The 9,308-nt window shown below is 40.1% G+C and overlaps 1 pseudogene; it reads left to right on the forward strand.

The window, feature by feature from the left end:
• The first annotated feature begins 6,031 nt into the window (after positions 1–6,031).
• LOC147971122 (uncharacterized) lies at positions 6,032–7,654 on the forward strand (annotated as a pseudogene).
• The last annotated feature ends 1,654 nt before the right edge of the window (positions 7,655–9,308 follow it).

The raw sequence follows: 9,308 nt of genomic DNA on the forward strand, positions 1-9,308 counted from the left end.
AAACCTGGACTAGAGACTTGTGTGGTTAGTTAGGTCGTGGCCGACTCCCTCGCCAAGCTTCCGCTTGAAGGTTGCCGAGATACATGACGTGTACATGGTGGTAAGTTGCGAGAGCGTGTGAAAAGAAGACTCCTCTGCAGGGTTATAAATGATCTATTTGAATAGCCGCGTCTGCGGTAAAGGACTTCTGGGTTGCCTATATAGTTCATAGACAAGTGAAAGTGGATACTCTAAAATGTGCAAGATAACTGTGAGTGCTATGGACAGCGTTCTCATAGGGAGACGGGAGCAGATCCATAGTGGTGTATTGATTGGTGAATATGTGGACTCATGTGCGCCACCCCAAAAGAGTTACTTGCAGTCGTAGTATAGGATAGCCACTGAGTCAAAGCTGGCTTACTGAAGTTAAACTCCGCCACCCTGATAAGTCCATTTTGCATCATGCTTTTATATCGATATTTATTGCATTATGGGCTGTTATTACACATTATGTCACAATACTTATGCATTTTCTCTATTATTTTACAAGGTTTACATGAAGAGGGAGAATGCTGGCAACTGGAATTCTGGGCTGGAAAAGGAGCAAATATTAAAGACCTATTCCACACAACTCCAAAGGTCCTGAAACTCCACGAAAGTCAGTTTTGGAATATATTAAAAATATTGGGCAAAGAAAGCACCAGAAGGGGCCACGCACTATCCACGAGGGTGGAGGGCGCACCCCCTGCCTCGTGGGCCACCTGGAAGACCCCGATGCCCATCATCTGGTATAAGGTGTCTTTTACCCTGGAAAAAAAAATCATAAGGAAGCTTTCGGGATGAAGCGCCACCGTCTCTAGGCGGGACCAATCTAGGGCTCCGGCGGAGCTGTTCTGCCGGGGAAACATCCCCCCGGGAGGAGTAAATCATCACCATCGTCATCACCATCGATCCTCTCATCGGGAGGGGGTCAATCTCCATCAACATCTTCACCAGCACCATATCCTCTCAAACCTTAGTTCATCTCTTGTATCCTATCTTTGTCTCAAAACCTTAGATTGGTACTTGTGGGTTGGTAGTAGTGTTGATTACTCCTTGTAGTTGATGCTAGTTGGTTTATTCGGTGAATGATTATATGTTTAGATCCTTTATGCACATTAATACCCCTCTGATTATGAACATGAATATGATTTGTGAGTAGTTACATTTGTTCCTAAGGACATGGAGAAGTCTTGTTATAAGTAGTCATGTGAATTTGGTATTCATTCGATATTTTGATGAGATGTATGTTGTCTTTCCTCTAGTGGTGTTATGTGAACGTCAACTACATGGCACTTCACCATTGTTTGGGCCTAGGGGAAGGCATTGGAAAGTAATAAGTAGATGATGGGTTGCTAGAGTGACAGAAGCTTAAACTCTAGTTTATGCGTTGCTTCGTAAGGGGCTGATTTGGATCCATATGTTTCATGCTATGGTTAGGTTTACCTTAATTCTTCTTTCATGGTTGTGGACGCTTGCGAGGGGGGTTAATCATAAGTGGGATGCTTGTCCAAGGAAGGGCAGTACCCAAGCACCAGTCCACCCACATATCAAATTATCAAAGTAACGAACGCGAATCATATGAGCATGATGAAAACTAGCTTGACGATAATTCCCATGTGTCCTCGAGAGGGCTTTCCTTTATATAAGAGTTTGTCCAGGCTTGTCCTTTGGTACAAAAAGGATTAGGCCACCTTAATGCACCTTGTTTACTTTTGTTACTTGTTACCCGTTACGAATTACCTTATCACAAAACTATCTATTACCGATAATTTCAGTGCTTGCAGAGAATACCTTACTGAAAACTGCTTGTCATTTCCTTCTGCTCCTCGTTGGGTTCGACACTCTAACTTATCGAAAGGACTATGATAGATCCCCTATACTTGCGGGTCATCAAGACTCTTTTCTGGCGCCGTTGCCGGGGAGTGAAGCGCCTTTGGTAGGTGAAATTTGGTAAGGAAAAATTTATATAGTGTGCTGAAATTTACTGTCACTTGTTACTACAGAAAATAATCCTTTGAGGGGCTTGTTCGGGTATCTTCACCACGACCAGTAGAGGAAAGAGTTGCATCTCAACTTACTGAACCTACTAAATTTTTTTACTTTGAAATTCCTTTGGGTATGATAGAGAAACTGCTAGCTAATCATTTTACAGGAGATGGAACATTACATCCCAATATGCACCTAATCTATGTGGATGAAGTTTGTGGATTATTTAAACTTGCAGGTATGCCCGAGGATGTTATCAAGAAGAAGGTCTTCCCTTTATATTTTAAGGGAAAGGCATTGACATGATTTAGGCTATGTGATGATATTGGATCGTGGAACTACAGCCGATTGAAATTGGAATTTCATCAGAAGTTTTATCCTATGCATCTGGTTCATCGTGATCGTAATTATATTTATAATTTTTGGCCTCACGAAGGAGAAAGTATCGCTCAAGCTTTGGGTGAGGCTTAAGTCAATGTTATATTCATGCCCCAATCATGAGCTCTAAAGAGAAATTATTATTCATAAATTTTACGCTCGGCTTTTCTCTCAATAATCGCTCCATGCTCGATACTTCTTATACTGGTTCCTTTATGATGAAGACTATTTAATTCAGTTGAGATTTATTGGAAATAATTAAACACAACTCTAAAGATTGGGAACTCGACGAAGGTAAGGAGTCAGGTATAACACCTAATTTTGATTGTGTTAAATCTTTTATGGATACTGATGCTTTTCGTGAATTTAGCATTAAATATGGATTTGACTCTCAGATAGTAGTTTCTTTCTGTGAATCATTTGCTACTCATGTTGATCTCCATAAGGAGAAGTGGTTTAAATAGCATCCTCCCATTGAAGTAAAAGTAGTCGAACCTATTAAAATTGAAAAAAATACTATCACTTATAATGTTGATCCTATTGTTCCTACCGCTTATATTGAGAAACCACCTTTCCCTGTTAGAATAAAGGATCATACTAAAGCTTCAACTGTAATTCGTAATACTAATGCTAGAACATGTACACCCTCTGAGCAAATTAAAGTTGAACCTAGTATTGCTATGGTTAAGGATCTCTTGGTCGATAATATTGATGGCCATGTTATTTACTTATGTGATGAAGCTGCTAGAATTGCTAGACCCGATACTAAAAATAAACATAGACCTATTGTTGGCATGCCTGTTGTTTCTGTTAAAATAGGAGATCATTGTTATCATGGCTTATGTGATATGGGTGCTAGTGTCAGTGCAATACCTTATACTCCCTTCGTTCCGAAATAATTGTCGCTGGGGGTCTTTTCCGACCAGGTGAAAAGTAGTGAAATTATAAAACTGCCCCCGATTTGAAATCGCGCTCAAGTCGTCGTCTTTCTCCATCGCTCCTCCCCTCCGCCAGGACTCCCTCGCTCCTCCCCTTTTCCAGGCGGAGGAGGACTCCATCCCTCCTCCCCTTCGCTAGGCTCCTCCGTCGTCCCCATCTCTGGCATCCTTCCCCGTCGGCTGTCTGCGCCGCTCCAATCGAGAGCCAAATCCCCTCTTCGGTCGCCCTTCCCCGCCGTGATCGGAGGCTCCCTCGCCGCGGTCCAAAGCTCCCTCGCCGGTGCTCCACCCCAGAGCTCCAGGTGCCACAACTCCACCTCCATCCAGACCAACGCAGGCACCCAGGCGCTCCTCGTCTCCACGCCCAGGGACTCCTCTCCATCTCCAGGGACTCCTCCTCTCCAAGTCCGCCCAGGTTGAGGCGAGCTGGAGCTGGGCTCGGCTGCTGCCCAGGCTGTGCTCACCCCAGGCACAGGTTCATATCCTCTCCCCAGGCTCCGCTGGTGTCGCTGGAAACAGCTTGATGATCATACTGCAAACACAAACACACATTTCTCTGTTGAGGATATCATATCCAGGAGTACATAGATATGCTGTCATCGGAACCATACTGTCAAGATTACTGCAAACATACTGTCATCAGAAACACACTTTTATTTGAGTCCGTAGTATACTGAAGATCTACTCCTGACGATAGATATGTTAAAGTAGTCATCAGGACTAGGAGTGATTTTTTATATGCTCAAGTTAACCAAGATATGCAGACAAAGAGAATAGTGCCTAATTCTCAAATACTCCTGGAGATCAGATTGTCTAGAAATAATTAAATGATCATTTGGGTACTGACAAATATATGCTGTACCACTGACTTGGAGTACACTGAAGATGATTGAAATAATTAAATGTACTGAAATTGCAGTACCATTTTGCTTTTTACTCCAAAAATTTGCATCATGCTGATATGTTTATCTACGAGTGGAGTAATGGAGTACTTACTCTGCTTAAGAGGAAAGCAGACCCATGTCTTGTTTAGACTCGTGTGTATTTGGCCCCCTGAAAATCAGACTCGTGTGTATCATTAAGCAGTTCTACCCTGCATCGACTGTTCACTGCAAAAAGCCAAAAACAGCAGCATTAATAATCTACATCCATACATCATGTTAGTTCATCAGTAACCGATCTAAGACATCATGTTAGTTCCTCCCCTCCTCTTTGCCAAAAACGCAAATCTCCCCTACTACTGTTGCGTCACAAAAGCAGTGTGTTAGTTTCCGCCAAAGGAGCATGACAAACTTGTGTAAATTCTACCATTATGCTTCAGGATGTAACTTGTGCAATTCTTCAGGATGTAACTTGTGCAATTCTACTCTTCTTCTAAACAAAACAGAGCAGCTTTCTTGCAATAAGGTGATCTTATACTCCGAAGAAACTGAACATAGTTGATGCTTCTTGACAATTTTTTAAAACTGAACATAAACTGATTACAGTTAATATAGAGCAAAACAGTAGCACCGATAAACAGAAGAAGAAGAAATAGTGTAATGAAAATTAACTACTTTCAAAACTCTCCAATATATATCTACTCAAGTAAGGGGCCAACTGACTAAATTGGAACAACAGACTAACCATATTGTGCCGTGAAAATTATAAATGGAAAAAAAAGAAAACTTGCATCCTCAAAGATGAAGAGATTGTGCAGTACAGAAAATGGAAAACGAGAAAATTGCTATCAAAACAAGCACTAATATACATACATGGACTTTTGTTAGAATCACAGATGCCTATCCTCAAAAATTAATACCTAGCGAAGGGAATACATGGCCGGAGGTCACAAACATGATATTTAATCTGAAAACATCAAGCTCAGTAGATAGATGGAACAACAGACTAACCATATTGGTCTCCAGTGAAGTCAAATCAATTGTGAACTGTTTGATTATCCCCCAGGTTTGAACACTCCATAAATCACCAATCATAACAAGATACCTATTTGATGACAAGAGGGACATGAGTCAAAGAGTGTACTGAAGAGGAAGCAGCATAATCAAAATCAATATGCCACAGAATAATCATAATCATAATCATCAATCATAATCAATCATAATCAGAGAGTATACATGTATCTGAACCAAGAGAAAGCATGACTAAGTTTTATCGAAGATGTGTATAGCGAGTGCCACATAATATGCCACAGAATAACAGTGTAATGAAGACTATTTTTCAGTACTGGAGCAAAAATTTCAGCATAAATGGTGGCCGATGATTGTCAATCCAGCAACTTGTATCACCAAATTCTCATACAAAGCACCATCCTCATATATAAAATGGAGGAAACATCATCCTCATACAGAGCACACCAATTTATTTGTACATAAAATTATTATATTAACTCCAGAAATGTGGACCTTACCCACAAATGCGTTCCCTTAACCCTTCATCAGACATATCTGATCTAGCATACCCAAATATATGGACTTCTCCAGATTGTAAAAATCCCTGTCTTATCAGAGAGCAATATTCAGTCAATATGTGCCAAGCTGAGAAGACATTATGTACTTCTTTAATATAGTCATGTACGGTTATAGTCATGACATGACATGAAGTACATTATACAATGATGTTCAATTATTTCTTTAATATAGTCATGTACGGTTTACATTTGGGTGCAAGTTAACTAACTCAAGATAGATTACCTTGTGCTTCTTCTTGTACTTCTACTTCATCTTACATATTCATATCTTCAGGAGAAAATGGATCTCCCAGACCTCAACTTCACTCCACCTACAGAAGATGTGGATGAAATGGATGAAGATGCAGAAAATGAAATGGAAGGACATGTAGGAGAAGAAATGGAAGGAGATACAGAAGAGGGGATGGAAGGAGATGAAATAGTTCAAAATCCAGGTACAGTTACAGTTGATCATTCCATCATTTCATCACTTGATCATTCCATCACTTCATCACTTGATCATTTCATTTAATCATTTCTCTGTTGTATGTCTTGGTACAGGTGTTGGTCAAGTTTCTAGGAAATATAAAACCCTCAATGACCAGCAAAATTTTGCTGCTTATGTAGCAATGCATACACTGTGTATGAGTAGAGGAGGCACTTTTTTGGGAACTGATAAGCAAGACATTGCAAAAAAATTTGGAGTGGGTGTTTGGAATATACAAAGAATTTGGAGGAAAGCAATGAAGCAAATTAGCGAATGTAAAGAGGTGGATGTTTCTAATCAAAAAAAGGAAATTCTGGAAGAAAGCCTAAGGACATTAACCTAGAAAAAATCCTAACGATCCGATTAAACAAAAGGTCTACCATTAGGTCACTTGCCTGGCAACTTGGATGTAGCCCTACCACACTTCATAGAAAGTTCATGTTAAACTTGATAAGGAGGCATACAAACTGTGTGAAGCCAGCTCTAAAGGACAAGAATAAGAAAGATAGGATGAAATTTTGTTTGTCGATGCTTGATGAGGCTACAACAGCAACTGCAAGGCCTAAGTTCAAGACTATGCATAATATTGTCCATATCGACGAAAAGTGGTTTAACATGACAAAGAAGAATAAAACATATTATCTGCTGGATGGGGAGGAAGAGCCTACGAGGCCTATACATGGCAACTGTATTGGCAAGGTGATGTTCCTAACGGCCGTTGCTAGGCCAAGGTGGGACAGTGAAGGAAACGTGACCTTCTCTGGGAAAATCGGTATCTGGCCATTCGTGAAGGAAGTTCCTGCTCAAAGGAGAAGCGACAACAGGCCCAAATGTACAATAGAGATAAAATCAATAAAGGTCGACAGAAGAGTGATGAGGGAGTTCCTAATAGAGAAGGTCTTGCCAGCGATACAAGCTATTTGGACCGAAAGTGATGCTGGATAGACCATCTATATTCAGCAGGATAATGCTAAGCCCCATATCTTGCCAGATGATCCGGAATTTCTAGAAGCTGTTGCAAAAACTGGACTTGACATCAGAATAATACAACAGCCTCCCAACAGTCTTGATTTGAATGTGCTCAACCTTGGGTTTTTCAACTCGCTCCAATCCCTGACAGATTGTCTGAGTCCTAAAACACTACAAGACCTTATTAAGGGTGTTTTGGAGGAATTTGAAGGCTATGACGTTTACAAGCTCAACAGAATTTTCCTAACTTTGCAGACATGCATGATTGAGATCCTGAACCATGCAGGGGGCAATGGGTATAAAATACCCCATGTAAACAAGGAAAGGCTTGAGGGGCTTGGGCAACTACCTCCAAGATTATCATGCCATACAGAGGTGTATGCAAATGCCCTGCACAACTTAGGGCTAATGGGGAGGGTTCAGTGATGAGGCTTGTGCTGCTTGTGATGCTTGAGATGAGGCTTGTTCAGATGCTTGAGACGATGGTTCAGATGCTTGAAATGAGGCTTGTTCAGATGCTTAAGATGAGGCTTGTTCAGATGCTTGAGATGAGGCTTGTTTAGATGCTTGAGACGATGGTTCAGATGCTTGACATGAGGCTTGTTTAGATGCTTGAGATGAGGATTGTTCAGATGCTTGAGACGATGGTTCAGATGCTTGACATGAGGCTTGTTCAGATGCTTGAGATGATGCTTTAGATGCTTGACATGAGGCTTGTTCAGATGCTTGAGATGAGGCTTGTTCAGATGTGGAGTATGTGTAGTTCCTTGAGATGAGACTTGTGCGGAGTGCATCCCATGTGAAATTACTCCATATGTGTAATACTCCATTTTGTGAGACTTGTATGTGTAACTCCATTTTGTGATCATTTTTACTCCATATATGTTTTCTCCATTTTGTGAGACTTGTATGTGTAATTATTTAGTTTGCTTGTGTGGAGAGAAGAGAAGAGAAATCATTTTTGTTTCAAAAGTTTCATTTGCTTGTGTGGAGTACTCCATTTAAATGAAAGAAGAGAGTAGTACTCGTAGGAGAGAAGATGAGTGAATTTAAAAAGTTTCAGTTAAGTAACTGAAAAAATCAGTTAATGAACTGAAACTTACACTAAACTACTGCTGTCCTACACTACTGTTGTCCTACACTAAACTACTGTTGTCCTACACTACTGCAAGTGCTATACTACTGCAACTGTTAAATTAACAGAAAAAGTTTCATTTAGTTTTACTTAAAGGAAAAGATTCATTTAGTTTTAGTTAAATGAAATTTAATTAACTGAATTGGCAAGAGTACTCCTGAGCTGCACAATTATTACAGTGCTATACAGCAGCAACACCAAGTCCTGCTCATAGCACAAAATTCTTTAATCTGAATTTACTCCAAATTACTCGTAGCATCAGTTAATTAACATGAGTAGTTCTAAGGTGCAGAGTAGTTTAGTTAATTAATAGGGGTAGTTCTAAGGTGCAGAGTAGTTTAGTTAATTAACAGGGGTAGTTCTAAGGTGCAGAGTAGTTCTAAGAACTATTCCTACTCTTAAATTTAATTTACTAAAGAGAAGAGAAGTGAGTAGAGGAGAAGTGAAGAACACTAAATTCCTACACTAAATTACTCAAGCCTTGCTAAACAGAAAATCCTATACTCTAGCACATAAAAGTTCCTACAGAGCAAGCAATTGGCTTTCTAAAAATGCACTACAGAGCAAACAATTACTCCAAACAAGCACCATTGATCAGCATCCTACTCCTGAAAACAAGCACTATTTGCACATACAAATTCGGTGTGAATTACTGTACAGTAACACTGATCATGGGAGTACAAAAGGTTTCAGTTAATTTAATTTAAATTAACTGAAAAGGTGTAATTTATTTTCAATTACTGGTCAGTGCAATTGAGAGTTTATTTACTGTCATTATTTAAGTTGCGAGACAAACTGTGTGTGCATCCAAAAGAATTTGGCTATGAGTATCCGCTTACTAAGATTCAGTGCATCCTTTTCCTGAAATTCAGCCAAGTGTTCTTTTCCTGAATGCTCACCTGCAGCAGCACCATTGCAAAATGAGGCAAATTCAGTCAAATGCAG

The sequence above is a fragment of the Triticum urartu genome, chromosome 5A (genome assembly GCF_056163025.1).
Source record: "Triticum urartu cultivar PI428250 chromosome 5A, HENAU_Tu73, whole genome shotgun sequence".
In the NCBI taxonomy this organism is placed as follows: Eukaryota; Viridiplantae; Streptophyta; class Magnoliopsida; order Poales; family Poaceae; genus Triticum; species Triticum urartu.